This window comes from Diabrotica undecimpunctata, chromosome 6 (genome assembly GCF_040954645.1).
Source record: "Diabrotica undecimpunctata isolate CICGRU chromosome 6, icDiaUnde3, whole genome shotgun sequence".
Classification (NCBI taxonomy): domain Eukaryota; kingdom Metazoa; phylum Arthropoda; class Insecta; order Coleoptera; family Chrysomelidae; genus Diabrotica; species Diabrotica undecimpunctata.
Genome location: NC_092808.1, coordinates 110,025,194 through 110,040,337, shown reverse-complemented (window position 1 = coordinate 110,040,337; position 15,144 = coordinate 110,025,194). Strand labels below are relative to the sequence as shown.

At 37.3% G+C, this 15,144-nt stretch overlaps 1 protein-coding gene across 1 annotated transcript in view; it reads right to left on the bottom strand.

Moving 5' to 3' along the window:
* Window positions 1-6,029, bottom strand: part of LOC140442783 (uncharacterized) — a 45,122-nt gene extending 39,093 nt beyond the window's left edge. Inside the window, exon 1 of the mRNA XM_072533756.1 lies at window positions 5,737-6,029. The gene's annotated coding sequence lies outside the window, so the exon portion shown is untranslated. The remainder of the gene's footprint in view (window positions 1-5,736) is intronic.
* Between the last annotated feature and the right edge of the window lie 9,115 nt (window positions 6,030-15,144).

The following is a 15,144-nucleotide window of genomic DNA, read 5'->3' as shown; positions in this document are numbered from 1 at the left end:
TTGTCAAGATATTTCCTGGGCCAACAGTTTGTGCGAGAGATGTTACTACGGAACTAAGTGCTTTTGAAAAACTCTTTATAAATGAAATCATAGAAAATATAGTTGAATGTACAAATTTGCAGATTGCAAAAATGCGATTAAATTATGAACGGCCAAGACGGGCTAAAGATACGACTAAACAGGAAATCATGGCATTATTAGGATTATTATTTCTTGCAGGGACTAAAAAACAAAATTATACACACTTCCTCGAATTGTGGACAAAAGATGGTACCGGCTCAGAAATCTTTCGAGCCTGTATGAGCGCAGATCGATTTTTATTTTTGCTTGCTGCTCTTAGGTTTGACAACAAAGATACTCGAAAGGACCGAAAATCAATTGACAAACTTGCTGCCATTCGCTTTACTCTTGATACGTTTATGAAAAACTGTAGCAGCAACTATTCCTTGGGAGAAGAAATGACTATCGATGAAATGTTGATACCTTTTAGAGGTAGATGCAACTTTGTGCAATACATTCCAAGTAAACCTGCAAAGTATGGCTTAAAAGTGTTTGTGTTATGTGACGCGCAGACCTTTTATGTCACCAATTTTGAGGTGTATTGTGGTCAACAACCGGAAGGGCCCTACAAAAAATCTAACACACCAACGGATATTAGCCATCGCCTGCTTCAACCTTGGAAAGGTAAAAACCGTAATTTAACATGCCACAATTGGTATACGAGTTATCCGTTGGCAATTGACCTTTTGAAGGAAAAGATAACGATGGTTGGCACACTTAAACGAAATAAAAGGGAACTACCTCCAGAGTTTTTACCAAGAAAAAACACACCAATTGGATCATCCACTTTTGGTTTTCAGAAAGAAGTTACCATTGTATCCTACACACCAAAAAAAAAAATAAAGCTGTCATTCTCCTATCTACCATGCACAGTAATTCTACAGTAGATCCCGAAACAGGAAAACCAATGATAATTTTAGACTATAATTCACATAAAGGAGGCGTAGACACTGTAGACAAAATGTGCAGTACCTATTCGGTATCCCGAAGAACACGAAGATGGCCAATGGCATTGTTTTTTCAACTCCTGGATATTGCCGGAATTAACAGCCAGATCCTGTACAATGCTGCCAACATTGACAATCCTCAAAAATATAGAAGAGTTTTTCTAAAAGAATTATCATTGGCATTGATAAGACCTCATCTTTCTGAGAGGGCGGAAATACAGAGTTTACCTCTGGATTTAAAAATATTCTTGAAGAAATACAAAAACGTACAAGATGACCACGATGAAGAACCACCAGCAAAAAAACGGGGGAGGTGCCATTGTTGTGGAAGGAGCAAAAATATAGTTACAACAATATCTTGCAACAAATGTAATAGAATGGTTTGTAAAGAGCACTCTGTTACAATTTGTGCAAATTGTAATTAAGTAGACGCAAACGAGGAAGAAAACGAAAGTGAATAGCACACATATTCTCAAATATGTTCATTTGTGAATGATTATTTACTCCTAGTTTTTAGATTTATATACTAGTTTTATAATATTTTTAATGTTAAGCTAATATACAAGAATCTCAAGAAGGTTATTTTTAGAGAAAAAGAAGTGGTTGAGTTTTTGTTCTTATATTTGTTGCTAATCTTTATATTTTCGTTATGTATTATTTTTTATGTTAAGACATTCTCTTAAATATATGCCTACATTTATTATATACAATATATGTACTAAAAATACCTAGTTGTGGCTTTCATTTGAGTTTTTAGTCGGTGGTGTACAGAATACACCGCGCACGTAGTTATGACTAATGGAGGGGCGCCCGTAGTTAAAGGTTAAATAATATATCCTCAACCCTGACTGAACTTATATTTAACTATCCAACAAGTAGAATACCTGTAAAATTTCCAAATATATCTTCCAGTCATTTCGCTGTCTCGTCAACATTTTGTTCAAGCTGCGTGAAATGATGTTAGTAAAGTTAGTAAGTTTCTTATCCAAACTCATAAATGTATATCTTTTGCTTAACTATTATTCGTAGTATCGAGTTTCTCTATGTCTTGGCGGCTGCCGCCTTCAGCGAAATATTATTCCTTTAGTGCAGTAAAATTCTACAAAATTTAAATATACGACTAGTTTAGTACTGATTTAAACTCTTTTTTTTTCTTTATCTCAGAGTGTTACAATTTTTTTAGTTTAAAGCTCCAGAGATCTGTTTTCTCTCGTTGCATGTAGCATCTAGTTTTTCATTAGAACTTGTATTCTTCTTGTGGCAACATACGAAATTTATCAGCGTATTTTTGACTATAAGACGTCTTAGTTTATCTGTTCGTCTTTATAAACTACCAGATATTTTAGTGTTTTTGCAGTTCGTATAGTAAATTTAGTTTTTAATAGTGATATAGACTGTCCAGAGTATTACATTTGATTTTAGTTAACTGTTAAAAAATAATTTTTATTTTACAGAGCTCCAGGCTTGAGTGTTTGTTTTGTGTTAGTATCTAATTAAGTCATCCTAATCGAATTTTACTTTACACACGTCGCGTCGGTCAATAAGTCGTTTAAAATAGGCTTCAGCTTTGGCCATTACTTCCTTATCTGAGCATTATCCCAATTTGTGCATTTTTCCCAAGTTTTGATCGACTTGTGACACGATGAATTGTCTTCGTGTAATAACAATTTTTTCCTTAACAAATGAGACTTTTTCTTTGCAATTTCGTTCTTTAAACGCTCCAATAAATCAATGTAGTACATGTTGATTGTTTCCACATGTTTTAAATAGTAAATGAAAATAATTTTTTGTGCGTCCCAAAATACAGAGGCCATAGTATGTATATATTACAATTTAGTAGATTTTATTGGAAACAAAACAGCTACAGCACAACTAATTTTTATAAACTCTTGGTTGGTCCCGTGGATTACAATGCAAGCAAGCACTTTAAGTAAACCCAGCCTGTGAGATATGTTCACCCCTAAGAATTACGTTCGTGTGTAACAATTTATTGGAGGGAGGTGTATTAACTTGAGTTAAAAACAGGAGTCACTCCACCGCGCTCCAATGCTCCAGACCATCCCTTTCCCTCCCATAGCACTCTAACGCGCGATTGGGGCACAAGTATCAGCCAAATGCTCTTCATGTGGGAATCCTGGGTAATAGAACTCCAACATGGTTCCCTAACCGATTCAAATTCATAACAGCGTGACGCGGTTTGTTCCTGATATCCTCTAGTGACTTGTCCGCGAATCTAAAATTGTTTGCTTGGACTCCAAGTCTCCGCACCGGTCTATGTCCAGTCCGGAGACTTTTTGATTAATTATTTTGGCCCTAATTTCCCGGGTTTTTCGTTTTTGTTTTTATAATTGTTTTTGATTGGCTTTCGTCGGATTTTTATATGTTTTTCCAATTGTCCTCTGTTAGTATATTTGTTCTCTCTAGGGTTTTGTTTTTCTCTCGGGTACTTTGTTTTGACTACCTGTTTTGGTTTCTCTCACTGCTTTTTTGTTTAGTTTGTCTTCCCTTTTCTGTGGTTCCTTAATTTATTCTACTATTTGTTGTTTAGGCCTCTTGTGTTTCCAATGGTGGAGAGCAGCATATCTCATGATCTCTCGCAGTACGGGACTAGGGTGGTTTTCCAGTTCTGCGAATTTTATCCTGGCTCTTTCCTTCATTATTTCCGTCACCCTGACCTGTTGTAGGTCTCTGTATATAAAGCGTTCTGCTACGTATCTGGGAATGATGACAGCTTCTTTTAAGTAGTTGTTGTGCGTGGATTGCAATCGTAGTCCGTGCTTAATTCTATAGTGACCGTTGAAAAACTAGCGTGGTGGAGTGGCTATTCTATTAAGTAGCTGTTGACAATAGATCAAGTTTATTGTTTAGTACTAAATATATAGGCAAAAGGTATCGGGGTGATAACAAGCGGCTAGAAAAGACAACTGGATTACCATTGTAATCTATGCGACAAAGCACGTTACGTATTTTGGCTGTTCTGCCGAGTGTAACGTTTATTAACTTACCTAAAGTTAATTTTAGAATAAATCGTAATAATAAATAAGTAAAAAAGCTTCTAAATTTTTTATATTAAGTGGTGCTGTCATTTTGCTTATTTTATTGCAAATATAAAAGTGTCTAAAACTAAAAAACAACGTTTGCATACTAGTACAAATTCTCCAGATTAGTTAAAATGGTATGAAAAGCTGTCAAGTAAAGAAAAAAGTGATTTGGACGTAGAAGATAAAGATGAATCGAAAGAGGATATTGTGTAGTTAACAGTGACCATCAAACTGATTCCTAACAAGAGAGTTCTTCAGATGAAGACCAAAAATCTTTAACACATCTTCGAATTTTTTTCTGGTAAATGATAAATCAACAAAATGGAAAAAAAGCAGAATTAATTTAAATATTCGTATTCGTTTACACAATAGCATAAAATTACTTCCTGGGCCAAAAGGAAATGTCCGAAATGTAGTGTTGGAGATTGACTGTATAAAACTATATCAAACTGATACTGTTCTTCAAATAATAACGAATTCAACGATTATGTAAATAAAAAAAATCAAGGACAAATTTCGAAGGAAGAGGGATCTAAAACTAACAAAGAAAACTGAAGTTAGGGCATTTATAGGAATTCTGTTTCTCATCGGGTTATTGAGAAGTCCAGAAAACATATTCGCAAAATATGGGATAACTCAAAAGGCAGTGGTGTAGAAGCATGCTAGAAAAGGTATATAAGGTTTGATGATATCAAAACAAAAAACGACAGACGAGAAATTGATAAGTTTGCACCGATAACAGAGGTTTTTGATATGTTTCTTCATACATTTCAAACTAATTTTATTGCCAGTAAATTCTTAACTATAGATGAGCAATTGTTGGCTTTTATTTTTTACCACGATAAGGTAGAGAACCTTGTAACGAAATATTTTGCCTACCATAGGGTAAGATTATGGGGTTGAAAATTGGGGACTGAAATTATGGGGTTCGAGATGGGGCAAGCAAAACAAATCGATACTTGTACGAACGGCACTCAGGGTTTGTTAGGAGAGCTGGGGTCATGGATAAGTAAATGACAAGGGGTTTGGATTGGGGCAACTAGAAAAAAATGGAACAAAGGTCATGAATCTCTCAAGACAAATAAAACAAAATACAGAAAGGAAACAGGAAACACCTCTAGTAATTTAACAAGGACGCCACTTCGAGGTGCCTAATTATAACTATTACAACAACTAGTTGTGACTAGGGAAATAATTATTAGAAATGCAGAACATATCTTTTTCAAATGAAACTCAAAAAGGGTTAGTTAAAAAAATAAACAAAATGTTAAAAAAAAATTTAACATTTATTGTGTCTTACCACAAACAGTTGAAAAAATAAGACAATACAACAATACGATATGAATAGTTACGAAGTACAAAAATACAAAAATACAAAAAAAACTTATGTCCTATCTGTTTACAATGAGGAATTGCTACAAAAACTTTTAAAATTGTTACTGCATGGAGGTTAACCTTTTTTAACAACAAAACAAATGAACATCAAAAATAAAACGAGCTGTCATAAGTTAACATTAAATTTAAAAAAAAACTGAACAAATAAATTGACAGCTAAAGTCAAACTCTAAAATTTTACAATTTATTAATTATTACAAATCCTTTTTTATAGTATGAAATTATTAAAGCAATTATTACTTTAAGAAATAAATGTCTGTCTTTACTTTAAAATTTGACACATAAAAAGTTACCTGGATTTCACAAAAACACAAATTTTCTGGAACTATTACTGGAACAAAAAACTACATCTCACACTACGATAGGACTGACTATTCGTGGTTGAAGTCGGCACTGAACACAAAACTTATTACTCTGCCTCTTAAAAAACAGGAACAGGTAGAATTAGACTTCATACACATTAATTTGCTACGATTAACTGCTACTAAAATTGTTTTCCATAACGTAAGACGGAGATTTCCCTGAAAAGGGGCAAAAACAGAAACCTTTACAAATTCGACGTGAATTTGGACATAACGCTGAAGCCCATCACTCTTGACCGCAGCTCCAGCGAAAGTGATGAAATTATCTTAAAAATTAATTCACATTACTTGGTATAAACAAAGCGCTGGGTATAAACAAAATACAAACGGGAATTACGACGCAAATTATTTATTTGAAAACGCAGCAACATACGCAGTTGCGAAATAAATAAACAACTCTAAGATGGTTTATATTAACTCGAGCCGACGTAAGAAGGAATTGAAATATGTTTCGGGTATTTTAACTTAAAAGATACAAACTAAGAAACATGGAAAAAATTCTTCGTTATTATAATGCATATATGAGGGGATTTCAATTTAATACATATACAAAGGGATTCCAATATATATATATATAGTAAACTCTTAATATATATCAAGGAATTTATATATCAAAAAATTTGTAAATGCTACAACCTAAAACTACACGTTTTGGTATTCTAGAAAACTACACCACAGTTTCATACTGTACAAAAAATAAGGCTGTAGTATTATTTGATTCATTACACAATAACGATTTCATTGCATTCCAGAAAGTGGAGATAAGAAATTACCAGAAATAATAACGTGCTACAATAAAACAATAATAAGCGTTGATCTCATAGATCAGATATGTGTGAATTACAACGTAGTACGAACAACAAATCGATGGTTAATGGTCGTGTTTTATAATCTGTTAAACATATTCGCGATAAATACTTGCTGTGTTTATAAAGCGGCCCACCGTGAAGAGAAAGTCAAAAGATCTGACTTAATAGAAACATTTGCGTGGGAACTTATTAAACCCCAAATAGAACACAGGTCAACTATTTCTTTTATACCAAAGAAACTTCTACGTCGAGCGCCTCAAATACTTGGGCTTGAAGACATTTTACCCCCTCCTTATATGTCGGCAAATGTGATTCGTCGTTTGCTACATTTGCCCAAGAAGTCGTAATAAATCGACAAGAAAAATTTTCCAACCATGTGACAAGCATGCTTGCAAAAAATATACACGAGATGTCTAGTCTGTACGGCATGTTTGTCAGAGTAAACTATTTGATGTAATATTTACCATTCATAGTTATATATATATATATATATATATATATATATATATATATATATATATATATATATATATATATATATATATATATATATATATATATATATATATATATATATATATATATGTATATATATATATATATATATATGTTTGTTTGTAGTTTAAAAAAAAAGGAAACGTTGTTTAGTTTTTAAAATTGCATTTGTTTTTTCAAATATTTGTGTAAACAAGAAAGTGTAAATGAAGGTTTAAAAATACAAAAAGATTTTGTTTTTGCTGTCATCGTGAATTACAATGTTGTCTATACAAAAGTTAAATATAGTTTTGCAAAGCTAATGTAAATAAATTCTTATTAACGAAAAAAAAAATTACTTCTAAAAATTGATATCTTACGTTTAAATGAATTACGATTTTAGTCCACGCGACCAACAACGTTAGTACACTATACGCTACCAACCTTTCTTAGGCGAGGCTTATAACCTCTTTCAAGTATTCTATTTATTAGACAAGTAAAATTATAGAAATTCCCGAAACAGGTCGATTTTTTATTTTATTTTACTTTTTTTTCAAATTATAATCTAATATACTGGGTGAAAGACCTTCGTATGATGACATCATCACCATTTTTTTTAAAGAATTTCCATTTTTTTTAATTTATAGATTTCTCTTGCTGATCTAATCCCAAAAATGTATAACCCGTTGCTTCAAATTGGTAAAGGGTAACAAAAATGCAAAAATTCGCACGTGTGTTGCTAAATAAACAACATTATTAGAGCTTTCCGAAACAAGTCGATTTTTGATTTTAATTTACTATTTTTTCAAATTATATTTAATGTACAGGATATACCACCTTCGTATGATAACGTCATCACCATTATTTTCAAATGTAGCTATCATTTTTTTTTTAATTTATAGATTTCCCTTTCTGAATTGATTCCAAAATTGTAACACGTTGATAAATTGCGTTAGGCTTTCACGGCCATCGTCTAACTTATTAAACTGTTTATTCGGGCTGTTGGGCCGTTGTCTTCTGTTGAGATTTGTTCTCGACGTTTCGCCAACACTAGGGGTTGGCATCTTCTGGAGATGTTGATGCTTCGCTTGTAAGCAGAAACTGACGACGCGTTCAAGCAAGCAAGCAATTTGATTAAACCCAGCCTATGAGACATGTTCACCCCTAAGAATTACGTTCGGGTGTAACAATTCATTGGAGCGAGGTGTGTTAACTCGAGTATATACAGGAGTCACCCCACCGCGCTCCAATGCTCTAGACCATCCCTTTCCCCCCTATAGCACTCTGATGCGCGATAGGGGCACAACTATCAGCCAAATGCTCTTCATGTGGAGGTCCTGGGTAATAGAACCCCAACATGGTTTCCTAACCGGTTGCAAAACTCAGGACAGCGCGTTGTCGCTATGATCCTGTTATCATGATGTGGCTTATCCGCGAACTAAAATTGCTTACTTGGGCCTCAAGTCTCCGCTCTGAGCCTAGGCTCAGTTCGGCGACTTGGTGCTCAAGGGGTTGGGCCCTACGTGCCCGGGTTTTGGGGTTTTTGTTAATTTTTTTGGTGGCTTACGCCGGTTTTTGTTAGCATTTTTTTAATTTTTTTGGTGGCCGAGGCCGGTTTTTTGTGTTTTTTATAATTTTTTTTTTGTAGGTGGCCCTGAAACAAAAAATCAGAATTAGTGTAAAGTCCATACTATAACATTGAAAATATATATATATATATAAACAATATAACAATATAGACTTTATCGTCTATAGGCAACTGGGCCCACTCTGTGCTTTGCGATAGTCTTTGGTGTTTTGAGCTACGAACTGTCTTCTGTGTGCGTTGTTGTTATTTTTGAGGTGTTTTCTCTCTGGTGTTTTTGTTTTCTCTCTAGTATTTTATTTTTTCTCTCTGGTATTATTTTCTCTCTAGTACTTTTTATTTTATTCTACAATTTGTTGTTTTGGTCTTTTGTGCTTCCATCTGTGGAAAGCGTCATACCTCATCATCTCTCTAAGTATGTAGTTGGGGTGGTTCTCTATATCTGCAAACTTTGTCCTGGCTTTTTCTTTCATCGTGTCTGTCACTCTGATTTGTTGCAATTCTCTGAAGAGGAATCTTTCTGCAACGTATCTTGGTACGTTGACTGCTTCTCTAAGGCTGTTGTTGTGAGCCGCTTGTATTTTCTTTTTTGATGTTTTGCATACATGTCCCCAGGCGAGGGATGCATATGTCAGTATGGGCAGTATTATGCTGTTTATTAGTCTTATCTTAGTTTTTAGTCTGAGTTTACTTTTCCTCCCTGTTAGTCCTCTTACAGAAGCTCTTGCCATGTTTGCCTTTTGTACTGTGGCTTCTACGTGTTTGTTGAATGTTAGTCCTTTATCCATAATTACTCCGAGGTATTTGGCTTCGCTTTTCCACTCAATGGGATTGTCTTGCACAGTTACCTGTTCTTCTGGTTGCTGATGCCGCTTTTTGAAAAGTACAGCCTGTGTCTTATCGGAGTTTATTGCTATTTTCCATTTTAAACTCCATTCTTCTATGTCGTCTAGTGCTGTTTGGAGGTTATTCACCGCAGTGTCTATGTTTCTATGTTTGGCCGCTATCGCTGTGTCGTCGGCATATAGGCTTAATAGTGTACCTGGTGTTCTAGGTATGTCTGCTGTGTATATTGAGTACAGTAGGGGTGACAGTACCGCTCCCTGTGGCACTCCAGCCTCCGGGTTCCCGAGTTCGGATAGGACTTGTCCTATCCGGACTCTGAAACGTCGGTTGCTCAAGTACGACGAGATCAGCCTTGTCATTGCTCCACTGTACCCGTATCTTCTCATTTTGTATATTAGTCCTTTATGCCAGACTCTGTCGAATGCTTTGCTTACGTCAAGGAAGGCTGCTCCTGTGTATTGTTTATCATTGAATCCAGCTGCTATGTACTCTGTTAGTCTGAGCACTTGTAGCTCACTGGAGTGTTCTGATCTGAAGCCGAATTGGGCTTCAGGTATTATTTCTAATCTATCTGTTTCCGCTTGTAATCTGCTGAGTATGATTCTCTCTACAATCTTACTGATTGCAGGTAGTAAGCTTATTGGCCTGTAATTTTGCGGGAATGTGCAGTATCTCCTCTGGTGTTGTATGAGGGATAATTTCGTTTGGATTATCAGGTCTTTCTCTTTGTCTTTCGACTTCTTCTATGAAGTCGATGTCTTCGTCTGGGTGGTAATTTAATGTACACTCTCTCTCGAGAGTACTCCTCATTACCTCTGCTTTTTCCTCTATGGTGTATACGATTCCATTTTCCCCGTGTAGTGGGGGGATTGGTTTTCTGTCGGTTCTCAAAATCCTCTGGAGTCTCCAGAGGTTTTGCATGTGTGGTCCTTGTTCTTCCATGTCTCTTATGTGATTATCCCAGCTTTCACTACGGTGTTGTTGTAGTGCTGTTTTGACCTCTCTGTTTAGTCTGTTTGATCTGTTTTTGTCTGCCTGATTCCTTGTCCTTCTTGCTGTTTGCTTTGCTCTGTTCTTTTCTCTTATCAAGTCTTTTATTGCTTGTGGTATATCCTTAAATCTTCCAGAATGCATTTCTACTTCCTCTTCTGTGGTGCTGTTTCGGAGCGCTTGTTGGATGATGTTTTCCAACTCTAGGACTTTGTCTTCTATTTCTCGTGGGGTTTCTATCACTGGAACTATATTTATTCCAGTGCTCACGAGTCTCTTAAAGTTTGTCCATTTTGTTTTCTTTTTAATTCTTCTGATTGAGCTTTCTTCCTCCCACGTACCTAGTTCTAATAGGATGGGATTGTGGTCGGTTGTGCCTTCGTTTAATGTTTGTAACTCTGTTTGTAGTCCTAGGTTTTTTGCTACTACTATATCTATGTGTGTGGGAAGTCCGTTTCCTGGATAGTGAGTAGGGTCTGTTGGGCCCATTGCCATAATGTCTTCATTATTTTCGATGTAGGTATTTAATAGTCTTCCATTTCTGTTCGTAGCTCTGTCGTTCCAATTAGGGGATCTTGCGTTTAGGTCTCCTATTATTATTGAGGGTTCGTTATTAAAGAACGTGTTCAGGTCGTCGTCGATCAGTAGATCTTGTGGTCTTACGTAGGCGGAGGTAATGTTGACTTCTCCTTGCCTCATTTGTATTCTTACTGTTGTTGCTTGCATAGTATTTAGTTGCGGTGTTATTATTCTGATGTGCTCTATGCCTTTTTTCACTAAGATTGCTGTGCCACCTGATCTTGCTGTGTTGTCGTTCCTATATATGTCGTATCCTGGGAATTTTATACTTATGTTGTTTGTAAGTTTTGTTTCTTGTATTGCTACGACATCCATTTCGTATCTATTGACCAGTTCGTCCAGTATATTCTGGTTGGTCCTTATGCCTCCTGGATTCCAGGAGCCTATCCTCAAGTATCCCCTATTTGCTTGCACTAGTTCAGTGCTAGCTTTATATCTGCTATCGCCTCGTTGACTACTCTAGTTAGTAACTCTTTCACAGAGTTAACTAGGCCGTCTTGGTGTTGTCTTGAGATAAGGATGGTGTTTTCCTTATCTTGTGTTTTTGTTGTTGCTGCCTGGGCGTATGATGGGCCGCCGGGAGTGATTTGTGGCCTTCTTTGCGCCGTTGCGTTCTGTCTTTGTTGGGGCTGCTGTTGACGTCCCCATGTAGGGCATCTTGGGCATCCCCTGAAATTTGCTGGGTGCTGTCCTTGGCAGTTTGCACATTTTGCCTTTTGATCTTTGGGCAATTGGCAGCTTTTGCTGGAGTGTTCTTCTCCGCATTTTACGCAGCGGGGTGCTTTAAAGCACGCTCTCTGCGCGTGATGGTAGCCCTGGCAGTTGAAGCACTGTGTGGGCCCTGTTGCTTTGCGTAAGTCCTCTATTTTAATTTTCATGTGCATCAGGTTAGTGATGCCTTTTAGCTTTTCGGTGTCCTCCCTCTCCACCGTCATGACAAACATTGGTAAGTGTCTTCTATCGCTTTTTCTTGAAGTCATGTTCTTAATCGACACGACTTCTATATCATACTCATCTCTGATGGCCTCGAACATCTCTGTCGTGTTCGTAGTTGGAGGTAACCCTCTCAAAACCATCCTTGGTTTGATGTCTTCTTCTAATGGGAATGCAATCCATTGAATTGGATTTTCCTCATTGAATTTCTCAATGATTTTCACCATTTTGCGATAGTCCTCGGGGTTCTTTGCTTGGATGAGTGTTTCTCTTCCACTTCTCGACAGCTTGTTCGCTGTGATGATTTGTTGTTTTTGTGCAATACTTAGTATTGCACCTGTATATCTCACACTCTGTAATTTGATTACAGGTGGTTTTGCCCAAGTTTTCTTGGGAGCAACTTCAATGTCCATCTGTGACGGAGACGGAGGACGCCGATCGGCTTTAGCTTCACCTTCCTGATGTTGTTTCGGAGGGGTGAGGGGTGGGAAATCTTCTTTTCTTCCTTTTGTTGTTGTTTTTTCTTCTTTTTGTGAATTTTTTGGGATTGTTCCCGTAGCTTCGGCTTGAGTATTCTTTGGAATGGCTCCTGTGGTTTTTTGTTTCTTTTTGCCCTGAGTTTTAGGGTTTTCTTCCGGTTTTGCCTGATTTTTCAGGTTGTCTTCTTGTTTATTTTTCTGTGCCTGGTTTGCCAGGTTTTCCTCGGGGTTTTTTGCGTTCAGTTGGTTGAACTTCTTGTCCATGTGTTCGATGATGGACTTTTGAGAGGCTACCATTGTGTCTTGGAGCTCTTGTATCTTTTTCCTTAAAGATGCAATTTCTGCATCTTTTTCTTTTAATAATGTCCTTAATGCAAGTAGTTCGGACTTGTCGTCCTCGCTACTTCTCTGTCTTGTCCTTTTTTGCGTTAGCCTTTTTGGCGTATCGTCGTCGGTAGTTTGTGGTTCTTCGCGGTTTCCCTCCGCTCTGTCTTTTGTCCTCTTCTTCTTGTTTTTGGGACGTTTGAATTCCCCTTCGTTTTCTAGTTTTTCGTCTTCAATCGGCAGTTCCTTGAATATTTCGTAGTTTGCGCTGTCATCATCCATGGGGGGTAGTGCGTCGTAGATGTTACAGTGGAGTTTCCTCTCACTGTAACCATATGGGGTGGGACTGGGGGGTGCCTTTCTGTCAGGCAGGGATCGAGAGCGATCCATTTTGGGGGACGGATATCTTAATGTGAATGAGGGCTTTTTTGTCATCCGTCTGGCCCGTTGCCAGCACGGTTTCTGGGTGCCACCCAGTGACCTCTTTCGCGGTAGTTCACGCTTTAGACAGAACTAAAGCGGGGATCCTCTTGAGTTTCTCAATTCTCTGACCCTGGGGCCGTGTCTGCCAGATATAGAGTTCTAAACAACTATATCCCACAGTGTCATCCCAACGGAGGCACAGAGAATATCCCGACGGGCAAGCCCGTATGCTTTTTCGCTTTCCTACGCCTCAATTTTGGCCTCCGTGAAGATCTGATTTAAAAAACAAATCTCCCCGGCTAACCTAGTTGTGACGTAGGATTTTGCCTCTCTTTTTCAGGCCTAGGCGCTGTTAACGCCAAGTCTCCGCTACCGTGCTTACATACACGGCACGAACTGATCCTATGGAGCTCACAATAGGGCGGAGAGGTACATCGTCTTTGTGTATTTTCGGCAAGCCATACAAGCGTGGTGGGACTGCTTCGCTGTTGCATATTCTTGGCTTTATCTCCTCTGGTATGGACGAAGATTTAATAAGTCTGTTGATTTTCCGTAGGGTGACTGCTGTGGGATCTTTTTTAAGTTTCTTATAAACCGCAGGATCTAGAAGATTTTGTATTTTCGTTTTGTAGTCGGCTGTCTTCATTACGATCGTGGCGTTTCCCTTGTCTGCTGGTAAAATTACAACATCTTTGTCTGCGTTTAACGATTTTATGGCACGTATTTCTTGGTGGCTCAAATTATTTTTCGGTGTCTTAGCTTTATGCAAAATTCTTGCTGATTCTGTCCTTATTTCTTCAGCTGCTTCGATTGGTAAGTTGCGGATCGCAGACTCTATATTAGCGATGATGTCTTCTTTGGGTATAACTTTAGGCACAATCGCAAAATTTCCCCCTTTGGCTAACAATGATGTTTCAGCTGAAGTTAAAACTTTATCTGAAAGATTGACCACTGTTCTTTCTGTGTTTTGTTTTGATTCTACCTCCTTATGTTTGGTTAAGCGTTCGTATTTGTTTTTCTGGCGTTCAGTGTTCCTTTCTAGTTCATTTTCCATTTTTCTGTAACAAATGGATTCAATTTTATTCCAATCTTCATATTTCAACCTGCTGCTCAAAACGTAAAACAAATCTAGAAGCTCCTTGTCAACCTTCGCCAAATTTCGTCTGGTGTCATGTATTCGTTCTCGTAATAGTGCTTTTTCCATGCGTGTCATATAGAGTCTGCGATCCGCAACTTACCAATCGAAGCAGCTGAAGAAATAAGGACAGAATCAGCAAGAATTTTGCATAAAGCTAAGACACCGAAAAATAATTTGAGCCACCAAGAAATACGTGCCATAAAATCGTTAAACGCAGACAAAGATGTTGTAATTTTACCAGCAGACAAGGGAAACGCCACGATCGTAATGAAGACAGCCGACTACAAAACGAAAATACAAAATCTTCTAGATCCTGCGGTTTATAAGAAACTTAAAAAAGATCCCACAGCAGTCACCCTACGGAAAATCAACAGACTTATTAAATCTTCGTCCATACCAGAGGAGATAAAGCCAAGAATATGCAACAGCGAAGCAGTCCCACCACGCTTGTATGGCTTGCCGAAAATACACAAAGACGATGTACCTCTCCGCCCTATTGTGAGCTCCATAGGATCTCCGTCTTACAGCCTTGCAAAACATCTGGCCGATATTTTACAACCACATATAGGAAAAAACGATGCCTTTGTAAAAGACTCCGCCCATTTTATTGAGAAGATCAAAGGAATAACTTTGCAGGAATCTGACATTCTTGTTAGTTTTGATGTGGTTTCCCTATTTACAAGAGTCCCCCTAGAAGACGTTCTGAATTTAATTGAGGGACTAGTTTCCAAGGATATGGTGGAATTATACCGTATTTGC